Here is an 18132-nt window from a genome sequence, read left to right as displayed (position 1 = left end):
CGAACTGGGAGATGTTCGCTATGTCCCCAGCAGCGGCTTGGAAGGAGCCGCTTGCATAAAAGTTCAGAGCCACCGTGACCTTCACTTCCACCGACAGAGACGTCCTGCACATCAGCTGTGGACGCAGATCTCTGTGAAGCAGCTGGCAGATCTCTGCAACCACCTCCCTTCTGAAGCGCAGCCTCTTAACACAATGCGCGGCAGTCATGGTGAGATAGGACACCTGCTGCCGGTATTCCCTGAGTGGGTAAGGCCTACGTTGCCGACGCCTGATGGCCCCTCTGCGTCTAGGCATGGCTGGCCCTCTCACACAGCGTCTGCGAGCCTTTCGCACATAATGCTGGAACTGAGGGTTGGAACCCCATGCAGCCCCCATAATAAACTTGCAAACAGTGAAATCACAATGAGTCTAATTTCCAAGCTCTGGCCAGAAGCCAAAAATACCTCTCCTATGTTGTCCCAAATCAGTAAGGTCTGTTCCTTGGTCTCTGTCCAGAAATCCAAAGCACTAAAGTCATTGCAGCAAAATGGCTGGCCTTTATAGTTCAGTCTAAGTGCCCTTTAATTAGCGCTCCCCAAGGCCCGCAGGGCCTCTGCTGCGTTCCAGTTCACAGTTCTTAACAGCGCCACACCCACATTGGGCGGGCGCCACTGAATTTCCGGTTTGGGGCGCACAAACAGCGTTGCACGACGAAATGACGTCATAAGCTGCGCGCGCAGCTGAGCGGGCGCAAACACTTTGCGCCGGCGCTAAATGTCAACTGAAGTTGGGCGTAGGCGCAGTTCGGACTGCGCCCGGGCGCTAAGTGCCTAGCGCTGGAAATCTACCCCTCTTAAGGCGTTAACGGCTGGCGAACGCTACTGAATTTCTAGGCCCATCAGTCTTCTCTCAATCATCAGCAAAGTGATGGAAGGTGTTGTCAAAAATGCTATCAAGCAGCACTTACTCACCAATAACCTGCTCACCAATGATCAGTTTTGGTTCCGCCAGAGCCACTCAGCTCCAGACCTCATTACAGCCTTGGTCCAAACATGGACAAAAGAGCTAGGGCTGAAAATTCAGTAGGCTTAGTGCCCCATTTGGGGCGCTGGAGGGCCTAGCGCCGCAGTTATGGCCAGTTTGAAAATTCAGTGGGGCCCTTCCGTCGGCGTTACACCGGTTGCGCTGCGCCGGCACCGATGACGTCATCGGTGTGCGCAGCGTCCCGGTTGCCGTGGCGACGGGCCCCAGCGCCGAAATTGAGTTGCGGCCGCCTCGCCCGTGGCAGCCGCAAGTAAGATTTTTTCAACCGAGTCTTCCCCGAGTTAGCGCCGGCGCATTAAGGTCGCGCGGCGGCCGGCCGCTTTCCCGCCGGCCGCCTGCCCGCACCTCCCTCCCCGGACTCCTCCACCCCCCCCCCCCCCGGCGGAACAGATGCGTCTGGCCTGCAAGCCCGGCACTTGTCCGAGGTGCCGGGCTCATTTTTATCAATATTTGAACGGACAGCGGGCGGGTGCAGGCAGCTCCTCCTTAACTGAAGGAGGAGGCCTGCACTTCCCCAGCCTGCCGCACCGCATCGGGTCCCGCAGCGCCGGATTAGCGCCGCAATGCGGCAGTCAGCGCCCATTGGGAGGCGCTCACGCCCGCCAGTAGCGCCGGCAGCCGTCTGGGCGCGGCGCTACTGAATTTTTGGCGCGCGCAGGGGGACTTAGCGCCGGCGCTAAATTTCCGGCGCTAAAGCCCTGGCGCGGCGCCAACTCAATTTCTAGGCCCTAAATTCTAGAGGTGAGATGAGAGTGACTGCCCTTGACATCAAGGCAGTATTTGACCGAGTGTGGCATCAAGAAGCCCTAGTAAATCTGAAGTCAATGGGAATTGAGGAAAACACTCCACTGCCTGGAGTCATACCTAGCACAAAGTAAGATGATTGTGGCTTTTGGAGGTCAATCATCTCAGCCTCAGGATATCGCTACAGGAGTTCCTCAGGACAGTGTCCTAGGCCCAACCATCTTCATCTGCTTCATCGATGACCTTCCCTCCATCATAGGATCAGAAGTGGGGATGTTCGCTGGTGATTGCAGAATGTTCAGTTCCTTCACAACTTCTCAGATGATGAAGCAGTCCATGCCCACATGCAACAAGACCTGGACAACATTCAGGCTTGGGCTGATAAGTGGCAAGTAACATTCGCGCCGCACAAGTGCCAGGCAATGACCATCTCCAACAAGAGGAAGTCTAACTGCCTCCCCTTGATATTCAATGGTATTACCATAGTCGAATCCCCCACCATCAATATCCTGGGGGTCACCATTGACTAGAAACTTAACAGGACCAGCCACATAAATACTGTGGCTACAAGAGCAGTCAGAGACTGGGTATTCTACAGCGACTGACTCACCTCCTGACTCCCCGAAGCCTTTCCACCATCTACAAAGCACAAATCAGGAGTGTGATGAAATACTCTCCACTTGCCTGGCTGAGTGCAACTCCAACAACACTCAAGAAGCTCAACACTGTCCAGAACAGAGCAGCCCACTTGATTGGCAACCCATCCACCATCTTAAACATTCATTCCTTCCACCACTGGCGCACCGTGGCTGCAGTGTGTACCATCTACAAGATGTACTGCAGCAACTCACCAAGGCTTCTTCGACAGCACCTCCCAAACTCACGGCTTCTACCACCTAGAAGGACAAGGGCAGCAGGCGCATGGGAACACCACCACCTCCAAGTTCCCCTCCAAGTCACACATCATCCTGACTTGGAAATATATCGCTGTTCCTTCATCATCGCTGGGTCAAAATCCTGGAACTCTCTCCTTAACAGCACTGTGGGAGTACCTTTACCACACGGACTGCAGCGGTTCAAGAAGGTGGCTCACCACCACCTTATCAAGGGCAATTATGGATGGGGAACAAATGCTGGCCTTGCCAGTGACACCCACATCACATGACTGAATTTCAAAAAAAGGTGGAGGAAATTTCTGCTCATCAATGACTGGTTGTTGGACAGGCAGTGTGACTAATCAGAGAGAGTGGAGAGGTTGAGGGAGGTGGTGGTGATGCAGAGCTGTATTTACTTTTTTCTGAACCTGGTGTATTTATATTATTTTTATTATCTTTGTTCTCATCCCTTTTTCTTATTTTAAGGTTATTATTTTTACTATTATTTCTACCCTAACCCTTCTCCCTCTTTATTGGTTTAAAGTCCTTTCTGCAGCCCTCATTAACCTTTCCGCTAGGATCTTGGACCCAGCCTAGTTCAGGTGCAGTACATCCCAGCGCTACAGTTCCTTCCTGTCCCAGTACTGGTGTCAGTGTCCCATGAAATGGAACCCCTCCTTCCCACACCAGTCTTTTAGCCATGCATTTACTTTCCTGATCTGTTTATCCCTATGTCAATTAGCACGTGGCTTAGGTAGTAATCCGGAGATTACCACCCTCAGGATTCATCATCTGAGGGAGGGTGCTAGGTGGTAATTAGCATGAAGGTTCCTTGTCCATGTTTGACCTGAAGCCATGAAAATTTACTGAGCCCAGAGTCAAAGTTGAAGACACCTATGCTACTTCCCACGCAAACCCCGCCGCCCCCCCCCCCCAACACCCTACACACACCCCATCCTGCCAGTAGGACAGGACACACCCAGTGATGGTGATGGAGGTTTCTTGGATGTTGGCTGATAGGTATGATTCTGTGAGTATGACTATGTTGGGCTTTTACTTGGATCTTTACAGGGTCAACTCGGCTAGGTGTGACTTCGTCGTGTCCTAATTCGATGCCTAGGTCACAGCTGACTGTCAATCTGGTTTTATTCTTGTTATTCTGTGTCATGGTTTATACAACTGAGTAGCTTGCTAGACACATTCAGAGGGCAGTTAACAGTCAACCACTTTGATGTGGGACTGGAGTCCCTTTTAGACCAGACTGGGTAAGGACGGCAGGTCTCTTTCCATAAAAGACATCAGTGAACCAGTTGGGTTTTTATTACAATCTGACAGCTTCACGGTCATTTTTACTGATACAAGCTTTTTATTTCCAAATTTTTTTAAACTGAATTCAAATTCTCAAACTTGTGAGATGTGTACTGACTTATTCTGAATTATTAGTCCAGGCCTCTGAATTACTAAGGCAGCAGACGCATGGGAACATCACCACCTACAAGTTCCCCTCCAAGCCACACACCATCCTGACTTGGACCTGTATCGCCGTTCCTTCACTGTCGCTGGGCCAAAATCCTGGAACTCCCTTCCTAACAGCATTGTGGGTATACCTACACCATATGGACTGCAGCGGTTCAAGAAGGCGGCTCACCACCATCTTCTCAAGGGCAATTAGGGATGGGCACTAAATGCAGTCCTAGCCAGCGACACCCACATCCCATCAATGATTAAAAAAAACTTACATAGCCACTACGTTACCACATCTGCGTAGACAAGATCAAGATCAATGTAAGTGTGTTGCCTTCCACAGTTAAGTAGCCGAACTGCATTCAGTTTCTAGGTTCACACATAAAGAATGGTACCTTGGGCAAGGTACCAGTGGGCAACTAACGTCTTTGGAATTGTACCCCGGCAAGAAACAAGTGCCTGCTGGAGAGGATGGAAGAAAATTGGGAATTTTTAACAACATGCTCAATATATTAATTTTGTTTCAGTTTGCAATTTCAGAAAAAGTCTCTCTCATGGACAGTAGGACCAAGCACAGGGCATTTAGAAATTATGTGATCGCAATAATCAAGCAGGTAACAGTAGTTTGGTTAGATTTCTGGGGCACAATTCTAATCAGAGTGTAAATCAAAATAGCCAATGCATCTCAAGCCAGGTACCAAATAAATGTGTACAGTAATTACCTCAGTTCACTGTGCATTTCAATCCTTACCTGTGTAACTGTGGGGGGAATAGATTTTCTTTTTGGTGTAAATATTGCTGCTATCACGCCATGGTTAGAATCAGGTCCCATTCTGTTTCTTTACATATTGAATATTTTAGATAGTTAATCAACGGATTTAGAAAGGAATAGAAACATAGCAGCATAGAAGATAGGAGCAGGAGTAAGCTATTCGGCCCCTCGAGCCTGCTCCACCATTCAATGAGATCATGGCTGATCATCCAAACTCAGTACCCTGTCACTGCCTTCTCCCCATATCCCTTGATCCCTTTAGCCTTAAGAAATACATCTAACTCCTTCTTGAACATATTTAATGAATTGGCCTCAACTGCCTTCTGTGGTAGAGAATTCCACAGGTTCACCACTCTCTGGGTGAAGAAATTCATCCTCATCTCAGTCCTAAATGGCTTACCCCTTATCTTTAGACTGTGGCCCCTGGTTCTGGACTCCCCCGCCATCAGGAACATCCTTCCTGCATCTAGTCTGTCTAGTCCTGTTAGAATTTTATAAGTTTCAATGACATCCCCTCTCATTCTTCTAAACTCCGGCGAGTATAAGCCCAATCGACCCACTCTCTCCTTATACGTCATTCCTGCCATCCCAGGTATCAGTCTGGTGAATCTTCGCTGCACTCCCTCCATGGCAAGAATATCCTTCCTCAGATAAGGCGACCAAAACTGCACACAATACTCAAGGTGTGGTCTCACCAAGGCCCTGTACAACTGCAGCAAGACATCCTTGCTCCTGTACTCAAATCCTCTCGCTACATACCATTTGCCTTCTTAACCGTCTGCTGCACCTGCATGGCTACCTTCAGTGACTGGTGCACAAGGACACCCAGGTCTCGTTGCACTTCCCCTTCTCCCAATCTATTGCCGTTCAGATAATAATCTGCCTTCCTGATTTTGCCACCGAAGTGGATAAGCTCGCATTTATCCACACTATACTGCATTTGCCATGCATCTGCCCAATCACCCAACCTGTCCAAATCATACTGGAGTTTCTCGGCATCCTCCTCACACACGCCCACCCAGCTTTGTGTCGTCTGCAAACTTGGAGATATTACATCTAGTTCCTTCATCTACATCATTAATATATATTGTGAATAGCTGGGGTCCTAGGACCGATCCCTGCGGTACCCCACTAGTCACTGCCTGCCACTCGGAAAAAGACCCGTTTATTCCAACTCTTTGCTTCCTGTCTGCCAACCAGTTCTCTATCCAAGTCAGTACCTTGCCCCCAATCCCATGTACCTTAACTTTATACGCTAATCTCTTATGCGGGACCTTATCGAAAGCCTTCTGAAAGTCCAAATACACCACATCCACTGGTTCTCCCTTATCTATTCTACCAGTTACATCTTCAAAAAATTCCAGTAGATTAGTCAAGCACGATTTACCTTTTGTAAATCCATGTTGACTTTGTCCGATCCTGTCACTGTTTTCCAAGTGCTCTGCTGTTACATCTTTTATAATGGACTCTAGCATTTTCGCCACTACCGATGTCAGGCTTACCGGTCTATAATACCCCGTTTTCTCTCTACCACCTTTTTTGAACAGTGGGGTAACATTAGCTACCCTCCAATCAATGGGAACTGTTCCAGAGTCTATAGAATTTTGGAAGATGACCAGCAATGCATCTACTATTTCTAGGGCCACTTCCTTAAGTACCCTAGGATGTAGATTATCAGGCCCTGGGGATTTATCAGCCTTCAATCCCATCAATTTCCCTAACACCATTTCCCTACAAATACTGATTTCATTCAGTTCCTCCCTCTCATTAAACCCTATGTTCCCCGACATCTCTGGGAGGTTATTTCTGTCCTCCTTTGTGAAGACAGAACCAAAGTATGTATTTAATTGGTCTGCCATTTCTTTGTTCCCCATTATAAATTCCCCTGATTCTGACTGCAAGGGACCTATGCTTGACTTCACCAATCTTTTTCTCTTCACATATCTATAAAAGCTTTTACAGTCAGTTTTTATGTTCCCTGAAAGCTTACTCTCATACTCTATTTTCCCCCTCTTAATTAACCCCTTTGTCCTCCTTTGCTGACCCCTAAACTGCTCCCAGTCCTCAGGTTTACTGCTTTTTCTGGCCAATTTATATGTCCTCTCCTTGGATCTTATGCTATCCCTAAATTCCCTTGTTAGCCACGGTTGAGTCGCCTTTTTTGTTTTATTTTTATGCCAAAAAGGGATGAACAAATTCTGTAGTTCATCCATGCAATCTCTGAATGTTTGCCATTGCCTATCCACCATCAACCCTTTGAGTAACATTCCCCAATCAATCCTACCCAACTCGCGCCTCAGACCATCGTAGTTTCCTTTATTTAAATTCAGGACCCTAGTCTCTGAGTCAACTACTTCACTCTCCATCTTAATGAAGAATTCTATCATATTATGATCACAACAAGATTGCTAATTTATCCTCATTACATAATACCCAGTCTAAGATGGCCTGATCTCTAGTTGGTTCCTCGACATATTGGTCCAGGAAACCATTCTGTATACTCTCCAGGAATTCCTCCTCCACAGTATTGTTACTAATTTGGTTAGCCCAATCTATATGTAGATTAAAGTCACCCATGATGACTGCTGTGCCCTTATTGCACGCGTCTCTAATTTCCCGTTTAATGCCATCCCCAACCTCCGCATTACTCCCACTAACGTTTTCTGCCCCTTGGTATTTCTCAGTTCTACCCATACAGATTCCACATCATCAGAGCTAATATCCTTCCTTACAATTGTGTTAATCTCCTCTTTAACCAGCAATGCTACCCCACCTCCTTTTCCTTTTTGCCTGTCTTTCCTGAATATTGAATACCCCTGGATGTTGAGTTCCCAGCCTTTGTTACCCTGGAGCCATGTTTCCGTAATCCCAATCATATCATATCCGTTTACCTCTATTTGCGCAGCTAATTCATCCACCTTATTACGAATGCTCCTCGCATTAAGACACAGAACCTTCAGTCTTGTTTTTTTAACACTCTTAGACCTTTTAGTATTATTATTTACTGTGGCCATGTTTGATTTAAACCCTTGATTTCTCTGACTGCCACTTTTGCTTTTCTCCTTCCTGTCTTTTGCTTCTATCCTTGTTTCCCTTTCCTCTGTCTCTCTGCACAGGTTCCCAACCCCCTGCCATTTTAGTTTAAACCCTCCCCCAGAGCAGTAGCAAATACTCCCCCTAGGACATCGGTCCTGGTCCTGCCCAGGTGCAAACCGTCCAGTTTGTACTGATCCCACCTCCCCCAGAACTGGTTCCATTGTCCCAGGAATTTCAACCCCTCCCCCTTGCACCATTCCTCTAGCCATGTATTCATCTGAAATATCCTTCTATTTCTACTCTGACTAGCACGTGGCACTGGTAGCAATCCTGAGATTACTACCTTTGAGGTCCTATTTTTAAATTTACCTCCTAACTCCCTATATTCAGCTTTTAGGACCTCATCCCATTTTTTACCTATATCGTTGGTACCTATATGCACCACGACAACTGCCTGTTCACCCTCCCCTTCCAAAATGCTCTGCAGCCGCTCTGAGACCTCCTTGACCCTTGCACCAGGGAGGCAACACACCATCCTGGAGTCTCGTTTGTGGCCGCAGAAATGCCTATCTATTCCCCATACAATAGAATCCCCTATTACTATAGCTCTACCCCTCTTTTTCATCCCGTCCTGTGCAGCAGAACCACCCATGGTGCCAGGAAGTTGGCTGCTGCTGCCTTCCCCCGATAAGCCATCTTCCCCAACAATATCCAAAGCGGTATATCTGTTTGAGAGGGGTGTGGCCACAGGGGACCCCTGCACTACCTGCCTGCGCTACTACTCTGCCTGGCGGTCACCCATTCCCTTCCTGCCTGTGCAGCCTTTACCTGTGGTGTGACCAACTAATTAAACGTGCTATCCACGGTGTCCTCAGCATTGTGAATGCTCCAGTATGTATCCATTCGCAGCTCCAGCGCCGCAATGCGGTCTGCCAGTAGCTGCAGCTGGATACACTTCCCACACACATGGTCATCAGGGACACAGGAAGTGTCCCTGATTTCCCACATAGTGCAGGAGGAGCATACCACGGCGCCGAGCTGTACTGCCATGACTTACCCTTTAATTAATTGAAATTAAATTAAATCAAATCAATTCCACCAATTACACTATAATTAAATGATATACTCAAGGGCCCTTTTTTACCAGCAGTCCCCGCTACACAACAGAGACCATAGAAATTATAAACCACAAAATTTAAGTTTGGAAGAAAGAGAGAAATACTCACCAACAATGCTTAAAATAAGATTCATCTGAAAATTTGTAATGGTTAAAGTGATGTCGGTGTAATACAACGTAAGCATAAAACAAATCTGCATCATACTGTTGTTAACAAATTACACTGCAATAAATATAAATCTCCATAGGTAGTAATAAATTAATTGGCAACTTGCTTTCCTGCAATAATTTGCTGCTACAGTTGATCTCTATTAAATTAATAACTTTTATGTGCTCAAAATAAATTTCATGAATATTCATTAAAAATAAATCCACACTGAATTATTGGCTTGCATGTTATGTAACATAATAACTGGTGCAGTGTGATTAATAATTAAAGATTTACTAAGTAGCTTAACTGGATGGGATTGTCTGAAATCTTTACTGTAATGTACTCTTGACATGATAAAGTGTACCTTAAACATTCACTCCCTCCACCACCGGCGTACCGTGGCTGCAGTGTGTACCATCGACAAGATGCACTGCAGCAACTCCCCAAGGCTTCTTTGGCAGCACCTCCCAAACCCGCGACCTCTTCCACCTAGAAAGGCAAGGGCAGCAAGCGCATGGGAACACCACCACCTCCAAGTTCCCCTCCAAATCACACACCATCCTGACTTGGAAGTATATCGCCAATCCTTCATCGTCGCTGGGTCAAAATCCTGGAACTCCCTATCTAACAGCACTGTGGGAGTACCTCCACCACACGGACTGCAGCAGTTCAAGAATGCGGCTCACCACCACCTTCTCAAGGGCAATTAGGGATGGGCAATAAATGCTGGCCTTGCCAGCGACGCCTACATCCCATAAACGAATAAAAAGAAAGATTGTTTCTTGATATATTCATTCTCAGGATGTGGGCATCGCTGGCAGGGCCAGCATTTATTGGCAATCCTTGGTTACCTTTGAGAAGGTGGTGGCCTTCTTCTTGAACCGCTGCACTCCGTGTAGTGAAGGTGCTGTCACAATGCTGCTGGGTAGGGACTTCCAGGATTTTGACCCAGTGACAATGAAGGAATGGCGATATATGTGTAAGTCAGGATGGTGTGTGACTTGCAGAGGAACTTGGCAGTGATGGTGTTCCCAAGATATTTATGTAAAGGATTCAACTAAGTTTCAAAAATGGTTCACTGGTGACACATTTCCCGATAATTCTATAGGAATAGTATACATGCAATACAATTTTAAACACAATTTATAATAGGTGCATTAATGCTCAGTGGGTAAACACTTTTGTGGTATTGAATCATACAGACTGGCAAAGCCCTAGAAGATACTTGAGGATGTACAACTTTGAAGTCAGATTATGCTATTCTGATAGAACATCAATAAAGTCTCAAATAAATTTCTTCTTTCTTTTAAATAAAGTTAATGTCTGTACAACTTGTTTTTTTTATTGTATATAGATTAGCTAAAGATAATATCCAGTTTTATCACTAATTGTCTGATCTGTTTTCTGTGATTGGTCCCTACAGAATGTTGCGAATGATACAGTTCTGCTAGTCATTGACCAAGTTCAATATATCGATACACCATCATGGGAACTTATTTTGCAAATGCGTGCTAGCCTTCCTTTGTTCATGGTTATGGCGCTGAGGCCATTCACTGCAGAAAAACCACCATGTCAAGCCGCTGTAATGGTCATGAGGAGCCAAAGGACTTTATATGTAAAGCTTTCCGGCTTAGATCCAAGTATAATCCGTCCACTTGCCTGTCAAATCTTGGGAGTCATTAGTATCCCACGAGAGCTGGAGATGTAAGTACAAAGTCCACAGTGATGTACAAACTTGTTAATGTAAATATTCACATGAAGCCATTCTCAAAAACAAAGTGTGAAAATCTAGATTTAATGAAAATGTAAAAATTTCTTTGTGTTTTTTGCTGTCAATAATTTAATATTTGCAAGCTCACAGTTAGGCTCTGAAAAATAGATTATTTTCAGTTGATGTATTTTACTGACTCTCTCTAACTGCCTCAAAAACTGAAACGCTAAGAATTCAAAATTACATTCAGGTATCAGTCACGAGACACAGTAGCATACTGGTTATGTTACTGGACTAATCATCCGGAGTGAGTTCAAATCCACCATGGCAGCTGTTAATTAAATAAATCTGGAATTAAAAAGCTAGTATCAGTAATGGTGACCTTGAAACTACCAGATTGTTGTAAAAACCCAACTGGTTCACTAATACCCTTTAGGGAAGGAAATCTGCTGTCCTTACCCACTCTGGCCAATGTGGTTGACTCTTAACTGCCCTCTGAAATGGCCTCGCACGCCACTCAGTTGTACCAAACTACTACGACAAAGTCAGCACTGTGGGATTACCTGCAGCAGTTTAAGGCAGCGGCTCACCACCACCTTCTCAAGGGCAATAAATGCCGGCCTTGCCAACAAATACATTTTTAAAAAGCAGTATTTCTGGAGACTGCTGACATGAAAGGTGCCCAAAATGCTGCTGCCAGTATCCTAAACCACATCAAGTCGCGTTCATCCATCATCCCTGTGCTTGCGGACCTACACAGCCTCAAATTAAAAATTCTCATCCTTATGTTCCAATCTCGCAATGGCCTTATCCCTTGTAACTTTCTCTAGACCTATGTAACCGGTTTTTGCAGTGGCCAATTTCCTATGGCCCCTGCCGCAATCGCCAATTATTCTAAGTGATTTTGCTCCGCCCGTAGCGAGCACGCAAACCCCCTTACTACAAGTTCTGGACGATAGGGATTACTGAGGACAGATTTGAACATGGACAGCGTTTTTGGGCTCACCCGTACAATGTTTATTAAGGTTGACAAAAACCACTCCACATACAGTACGAGCGGTGTGAACACAACAGTACAGTTTAAAACAGTACAACCCTGACTTGTCCAACAAGCCCCTGCCATGCTGACTTACCATGGCCTAAAAACACCCTCCCGTGAACTAAACTATCACAGGACCCTTCCAACGCTTAACCCCCTCTGGTTTGGTAGGAACATACAGGCACCCCCTCACACAGCTAAGTGATCTTGTGGGTGTGTAGGCTTGGCAATGCTCACCTAGATTGCCCCTTTTGATCTTGCTTGCAGCTTCCTCCTGTACGTCTCGGCTACCTGGTTCCGTACCGGCCTTGCGACATGCGAGTCCCAGCCTTAGTCGAAGTCCGTCTCGGTTGGAAGAGCAAGGCTCTGCTCCTCTTGACGTTCCATTGTGTGGAGGGCAGGAGGGGGAGAGAGAGCTATCCAAACTGCTCTCTAATATATCCCTCCAATACACAGACCGTTGTCTGTGGTTTTAATGGACTCATAGCCTCAGGGAATGGTTTTCAAGTTTCCTTCCAGGTTTGAATGGTTTTTGATCTCATTTTGATCTTCCAGCCGATTAACTTAACGAGTTCATCTTGACTAGAACAATGAGTCGTCAGCTTTGTTAATCAAGACTTGGGAGTGGGCCTCTCGGGCCATTGTTCCCAAGGACAGTTCGTTTCCATACGAATGAGTCATCTCCAGCTTGAGTGATTTTTCACTGCTTCCCCCCCCCAAGGAGCCTGTCCAGTTTTTAATAGGGGTTAAAAATCCATGGAGTCTGTGCCGACTGCTACACCTACAACCATCAGAGAACTCTGCATTCCTTTGCACTCTCTTCTCTCCACCATTAGCGGCCGTGCTTCCAGGCGTTTTAGGCTTCTGGAATTCCTTCCCTAAACCTATTTGCCTCTTCATGTCTCTCCACCAACAAGATCCTCATTAAAGCCAATCTCTGACCAAGCTTTTAGTTACCCCTTCTAATATCTTGTTATTTGGCTCAGTGTCGATTTTTGTCTGATTACCGTTCTATGAAGTGCCGTGGGAGACTTTTTCTATGTTAAAGGCACTGGGGGTTATTTTGGCTAAAGGGTGAAAACAGACGCTAAATGGATGCCATGCTAATAACATACGCCTGTTTGAAAGTCTGGATTTAGCACACCGTTTTGGTCCGAATTGCTGATTACCATAATTTGAATTTGCCTGGAGATGCCAAACCAAACACCTGCAGGTTTAGCATTCCAGTGCTGATTAGATACAATTTTTGCTTGCCCACTTCCACTGAAGTTGTGCAGTTCTCTGGCTGGCACACAACGCAACATTGCAGGATGGCTCAGGGACTGAGTGGGAGGGCACACAGGTTCTCGGACATGACACTGGAGGTCCAGAGGAGGAGGGATGTCCTGTACTGCAGGTGGGAAGGATGCCACCTCGCCCTCCTGTCCCTCTCACCTGCAGCAGTTGATGCTGCTCTGCCCGGCCTCATGTCCTCCTCCCATTCCTCGTCCAGCCCAAGGGGGAACCCTAGCAAGATGCCCATGACTGAGCACTCCCTTTCTCCTGGTGACTCCTATAAGGTATCTATTAAGGTGGAGTAGCACAGCACACTCTTTTTAGGTGAAGCCCTCAGAGAATTTCTGGAATCAATGTTAAGCTTTTTGGTGAAATATTGAGAAAGTGTCCCAGAAAATCTCCCAATGTGTTTCAGAGGCCCTCTTCACAGCTCCAGCAGCAAGTGAACATGAAAAGGTGAGTATCCCTTTAAGTAGTGCTTCCAATCAACATCAACGCTGTGTTTACTCCCAAAGAGGGCGTTAGCACAATCGCTAGCCACCAAAATGGCATGTAGCCGTTTTAATGTGTGCTAGCAGGCATTTTAAATGGCACTCAGCCATTCCTAGCACAGTCTTCAACTCCTTTACCTAGATGGTGTCTTGCACTAAACGCAGGCTAAACCGACGTTTCAGCTCAACACCCCATCTTGGCCTCCTCAGAGGATCGTTAGTGCCTGAATGTGCTGCCGAAAATCACCCCTTTATATAGATGCAAGTTGTTGATGATGATGTTGTATGTTTAGCAGATAGAATTAGACATTTAGCACCTTGGCTATAGTTGCAAAATTTGAAATGAGATTATTTCTTTTTGGTACATTCTAATTTTCTATTATAATGTAAATGAAAGCTATCAGGGGTGAAATTGCCTTGGTAGCGCCCATTGTTTTGGTGCTATGTGTCCCCCGTATGTTTCCAAAATGGCGTCCGCAGCACGCTCGCATACTTCTGATGCAAAGTGCACCAGACACATATTGGTAAAGCGGTTAGCGTGTGCGCACTTAACGTCCGTCGGAAGTACGTAGAGCAGGCAGATCATGACTTCATGCAGATTTGATGCTAGCGCTGCCATTTTGGTGTTCCACGCTCCAGCTTATCTCTTAACCTTGCGCAGCTGAACACGATGTGAAGCAGCATGAAGGCACCGCACCAGTGCTATTTAAAGGGATCATCAGCTACTTACTGGTTAGTTGCTGGTTTATTTTTTCTGGCTGTTACAATTCTACATGTTTTTGGTGTTTTCCATAGTTGTTTAAGTTTCAAAAATGACAGGGAGTGGCGTGCAAGTGCTGAAGTACATTTTGCTGACTTCAAGGCTTCTGCATAAATCAGTTGCTCCCAGATGTGGATGCATTAGTAGGCCTTTTCTTGGAATCGAGCTTGACTGGCAGAATGAGCAGAGGCCATGCAGAGCAGGACAAGCTGCTAGAAGAGTGAGGAGGGGGAGAAGGGCTCTCAGCAGGAGGCCATATCTGCCAAGGGTTTTTAGGGAGCAATTCTCCTACCTGAATGTTTGAGATGTCTACAGTTCACTAAGGAGGTCATCACTGAAATCTGCCAAATCCTGCAGCCACACCTGCAGCCTCAGCAGGGCAAGGATTGCATTGCCAGCGGTGGTGAAAGATACTGTGGCTATGAACTTTTATGCATCTGGCTCCTTCCAGGTTGGTGCTAGAGATATTAGCCACAACTCACAGTTTGCAGTAAGGGAAGTCTCTATGCAAAGAGAGATGACTTCATTCCCTGTTGCCAGAGAGAAGCAGGCGGAGCAAGCACGCGGCTTCGCTAGGATTGCAGGCTTCCCTGAGGTGCAGGTCGCCATTGACTGAACGCACATTGCTTTCTGAGCGCCTCATGTGAACGCTGCCATGTACCTGAACCGAAAGGTGCAGCTGGTGTGTGACTATAGGCAGTGCACTATGGAGGTCAATGCCCAGTCCTGGCAGCAGTCATGATACAGTCATTCTGCGGCAGTCCACTTTTTTTTTTATTCGTTCATTGGATGTGGGCATCGCTGGCAAGGCCAGCATTTATTGTCCATCCCTAATTGCTAATTGCCCTTGAGAAGTTGGTGGTGAGCCGCTTTCTTGAACTGCTGCAGTCCATGTGATGAATGTACTCCCACAGTACTGTTAGGGAGGGAGTGCCAGGATTTTGACCCAGCGCCGATGAAGGAACTGCGATATAGTTCCAGTCAGTGTGTGACTTGGAGGGGAACGTGGAGGTGGTGGTGCTCCCATGCACCTGCTGCCCTTGTCCTTCTAGGTGGTAGAGGTCACGGGTTTGGGAGGTGCTGCAGAAGAAGCCTTGGCGAGTTGCTGCTGTGCATCTTGTAGATGGTACACACTGCAGCCACGGTACGCTGGTAGTGAAGGGAGTGAATGTTTAAGATGGTGGATGGGGTGCCAATCAAGACTATAGACTCTGGAATAGTTCCCATGGATTGGAGGGTAGCTAATGTAACCCCACTATTTAAAAAAGGTGGTAGAGAGAAAACGGGGAAGTATAGACCGGTAAGCCTGATATCGGTAGTGGGGAAAATGCTAGAGTCCATTGTAAAGATGTAATAGAAGAGCACTTGGAAAACAGTGACAAAGTCAACATGGATTTACAAAAGGTAAATCATGCTTGACTAATCTACTGGAATTTTTTGAGGATGTAACTGGTAGAATAGATAAAGGAGAACCAGTGGATGTGTATTTGGACTTTCAGAAGGCTTTTGATAAGGTCCCGCATAAGAGATTGGCGTGCAAAGTTAAAGCACATGGGATTGGGGGTAAGGCACTGACTTGGATAGAGAACTGGTTGGCAGACAGGAAGCAAAGAGTTGGAATAAACGGGTCTTTTTCCGTGTGGCAGGCAGTGACTAGTGGGGTACCGCAGGGATCGGTGCTAGGACCCGAGTTATTCACAATATATATTAATGATCTAGACGAGGAAACTAGATGTAATATCTCCAAGTTTGCAGATGACACAAAGCTGGGTGGGCGTGTGTGCTGTGAGGAGGCTGCAGATAAACTCCAGTATGATTTGGACAGGTTGGGTGATTGGGCAGATGCAGTATAATGTGGATAAATGCGAGGTTATCCACTTTGGTGGCAAAAACAGGAAGACAGATTATTATCTGAACGGCAATAGATTGGGAGAAGGGGAAGTGCAATGAGACCTGGCTGTCCTTGTGCACCAGTCGTTGAAGGTAAGCATGCAGGTGCAGCAGGCGGTTAAGAAGGCAAATGGTATGTTGGCCTTCATAGCGAGAGGATTCGAGTACAGGAGCAAGGATGTCTTGCTGCAGTTGTACAGGGCCTTGGTGAGACCACACCTTGAGTATTGTGTGCAGTTTTGGTCGCCTTATCTGAGGAAGGATGTTCTTGCCATGGAGGGAGTGCAGCGAAGATTCACCAGACTGATACCTGAGATGGCAGGAATGACGTATGAAGAGAGATTGAGCCGATTAGGCTTATATTCGCTAGAGTTTAGAAGAATGAGAGGGGATCTCATTGAAACTTATAAAATTCTAACAGGACTAGACAGACTAGATGCAGGAAGGATGTTCCTGATGGCAGGGGGAGTCCAGAACCAGGGGTCGCAGTCTAAGGATAAGGGGTAAGCCATTTAGGACTGAGATGAGGAGGAATTTCTTCACCCAGAGAGTGGTGAACCTGTGGAATTCTCTACCACAGAAGGCAGTTGAGGCCAACTTCAGGAAACTTTGTTATATCCAGCACCGACAGGACCGAGCTGTTGCCGATCTATCAAAACTCCCGGGCATACAAAGTTAATGTTGAGCAACAGCTTCAAACAGTCGGCCCGTACCTTGGCAGCGTCTCTGTAGCTTAGCAACAGCTTCAGAGAGACTTTCCAAAGCCTGACTGTTGGAAAAAAAAGCCACGAGAAGAAAAACAACCTACAGAACGGCTCCTGATTTCTGCCGGTAGATCGAGGTTTCCGGACATACAACCTCATTGTCGGATAGATGCCAGTGTTGTAGCTGTACTGGAACAGCTTGGCTAGAGGCGAGGCTAGTTCTGGAGCACAAGTCTTCAGCACGATAGCTGGGGGCCCATAGCATTTGCTATATCCAGTGCGCTCAGCCATATCTTGATATCACGTGGAGTGAATCGAATTGGCTTAAGACTGGCTTCTGTGATGTTGGGGATTTCAGGAGGAGGCCGATATGGATCATCCACTTCACACGTCTCGCTGAAGATGGTTGCAAACACTTCAGCCTTGTCTTTTGCACTCACGTGCTGGGCTCCACCAACCGAAGGGTGGCTAGTGTGCAACAAGGGCTACTCACAGACGACATGGCTCATAACTCCAGTTCACATACAATGAGAGCCATGCTGCCATAAGAAATCTGATCATTGGCATCCTGAAGCAACAATTCCGCTGCCTGGACTGCTCTGGAGGAGCTCTGCAGTACAAGGCCAAGCAGGTCTCAGGATTTGTGGTGGTATGCTGCATGCACAACCTTGCCATCATGAGGGAGCAGCCTTGCCGCCAGCTATCAGGCGAGAAGTTGAGAAGCAGGAGGACGAGGTCAAGGAGGAGGCAGAAGAGGAGGAAGAGGAAGGAAGGCTGCAACTTAGACAACACATTTCTGCCCGGGCTGTACATGAAGAACTAAATCAAGTGCGATGCCAGTAACCTCAACCCCAATATAAAACATAAAATACACATTCCAATCCAAATTTCTGAATGAAACCATGCCATATTGCATACAAAATGAAACTAATCATCCTTGTAAACTCTCTTAGTGCCTTTGCCTGTCCTAGTGCTCCTATGATGTGCTATCTCAGTGGCTGCAGCATGGCTGTTGGAAGACTGCTGACTTTCAGTGGAGGAGGCTATAGTTGGCATTGGAGGATGCCCTCGAGCAGCCC

At 46.7% G+C, this 18132-nt stretch overlaps 1 long non-coding RNA gene across 1 annotated transcript in view; it reads left to right on the top strand.

The window, feature by feature from the left end:
* Positions 1-4638: 4638 nt before the first annotated feature.
* The window catches only part of LOC147120453 (uncharacterized), a 39968-nt gene continuing 26474 nt past the window's right edge, over positions 4639-18132 (top strand). Inside the window, exons 1-2 of the long non-coding RNA XR_015078195.1 lie at positions 4639-4721; positions 10607-10887. This is a non-coding gene — a long non-coding RNA (uncharacterized LOC147120453). The remainder of the gene's footprint in view (positions 4722-10606; positions 10888-18132) is intronic.

This window comes from Somniosus microcephalus, chromosome 4 (genome assembly GCF_052327205.1).
Source record: "Somniosus microcephalus isolate GS21.2 chromosome 4, FLI_Smic_1.0, whole genome shotgun sequence".
Classification (NCBI taxonomy): Eukaryota; Metazoa; Chordata; class Chondrichthyes; order Squaliformes; family Somniosidae; genus Somniosus; species Somniosus microcephalus.
The sequence above is the reverse complement of the archived record's forward strand: the minus strand, read 5'-3'. Positions and strand labels throughout refer to the sequence as shown.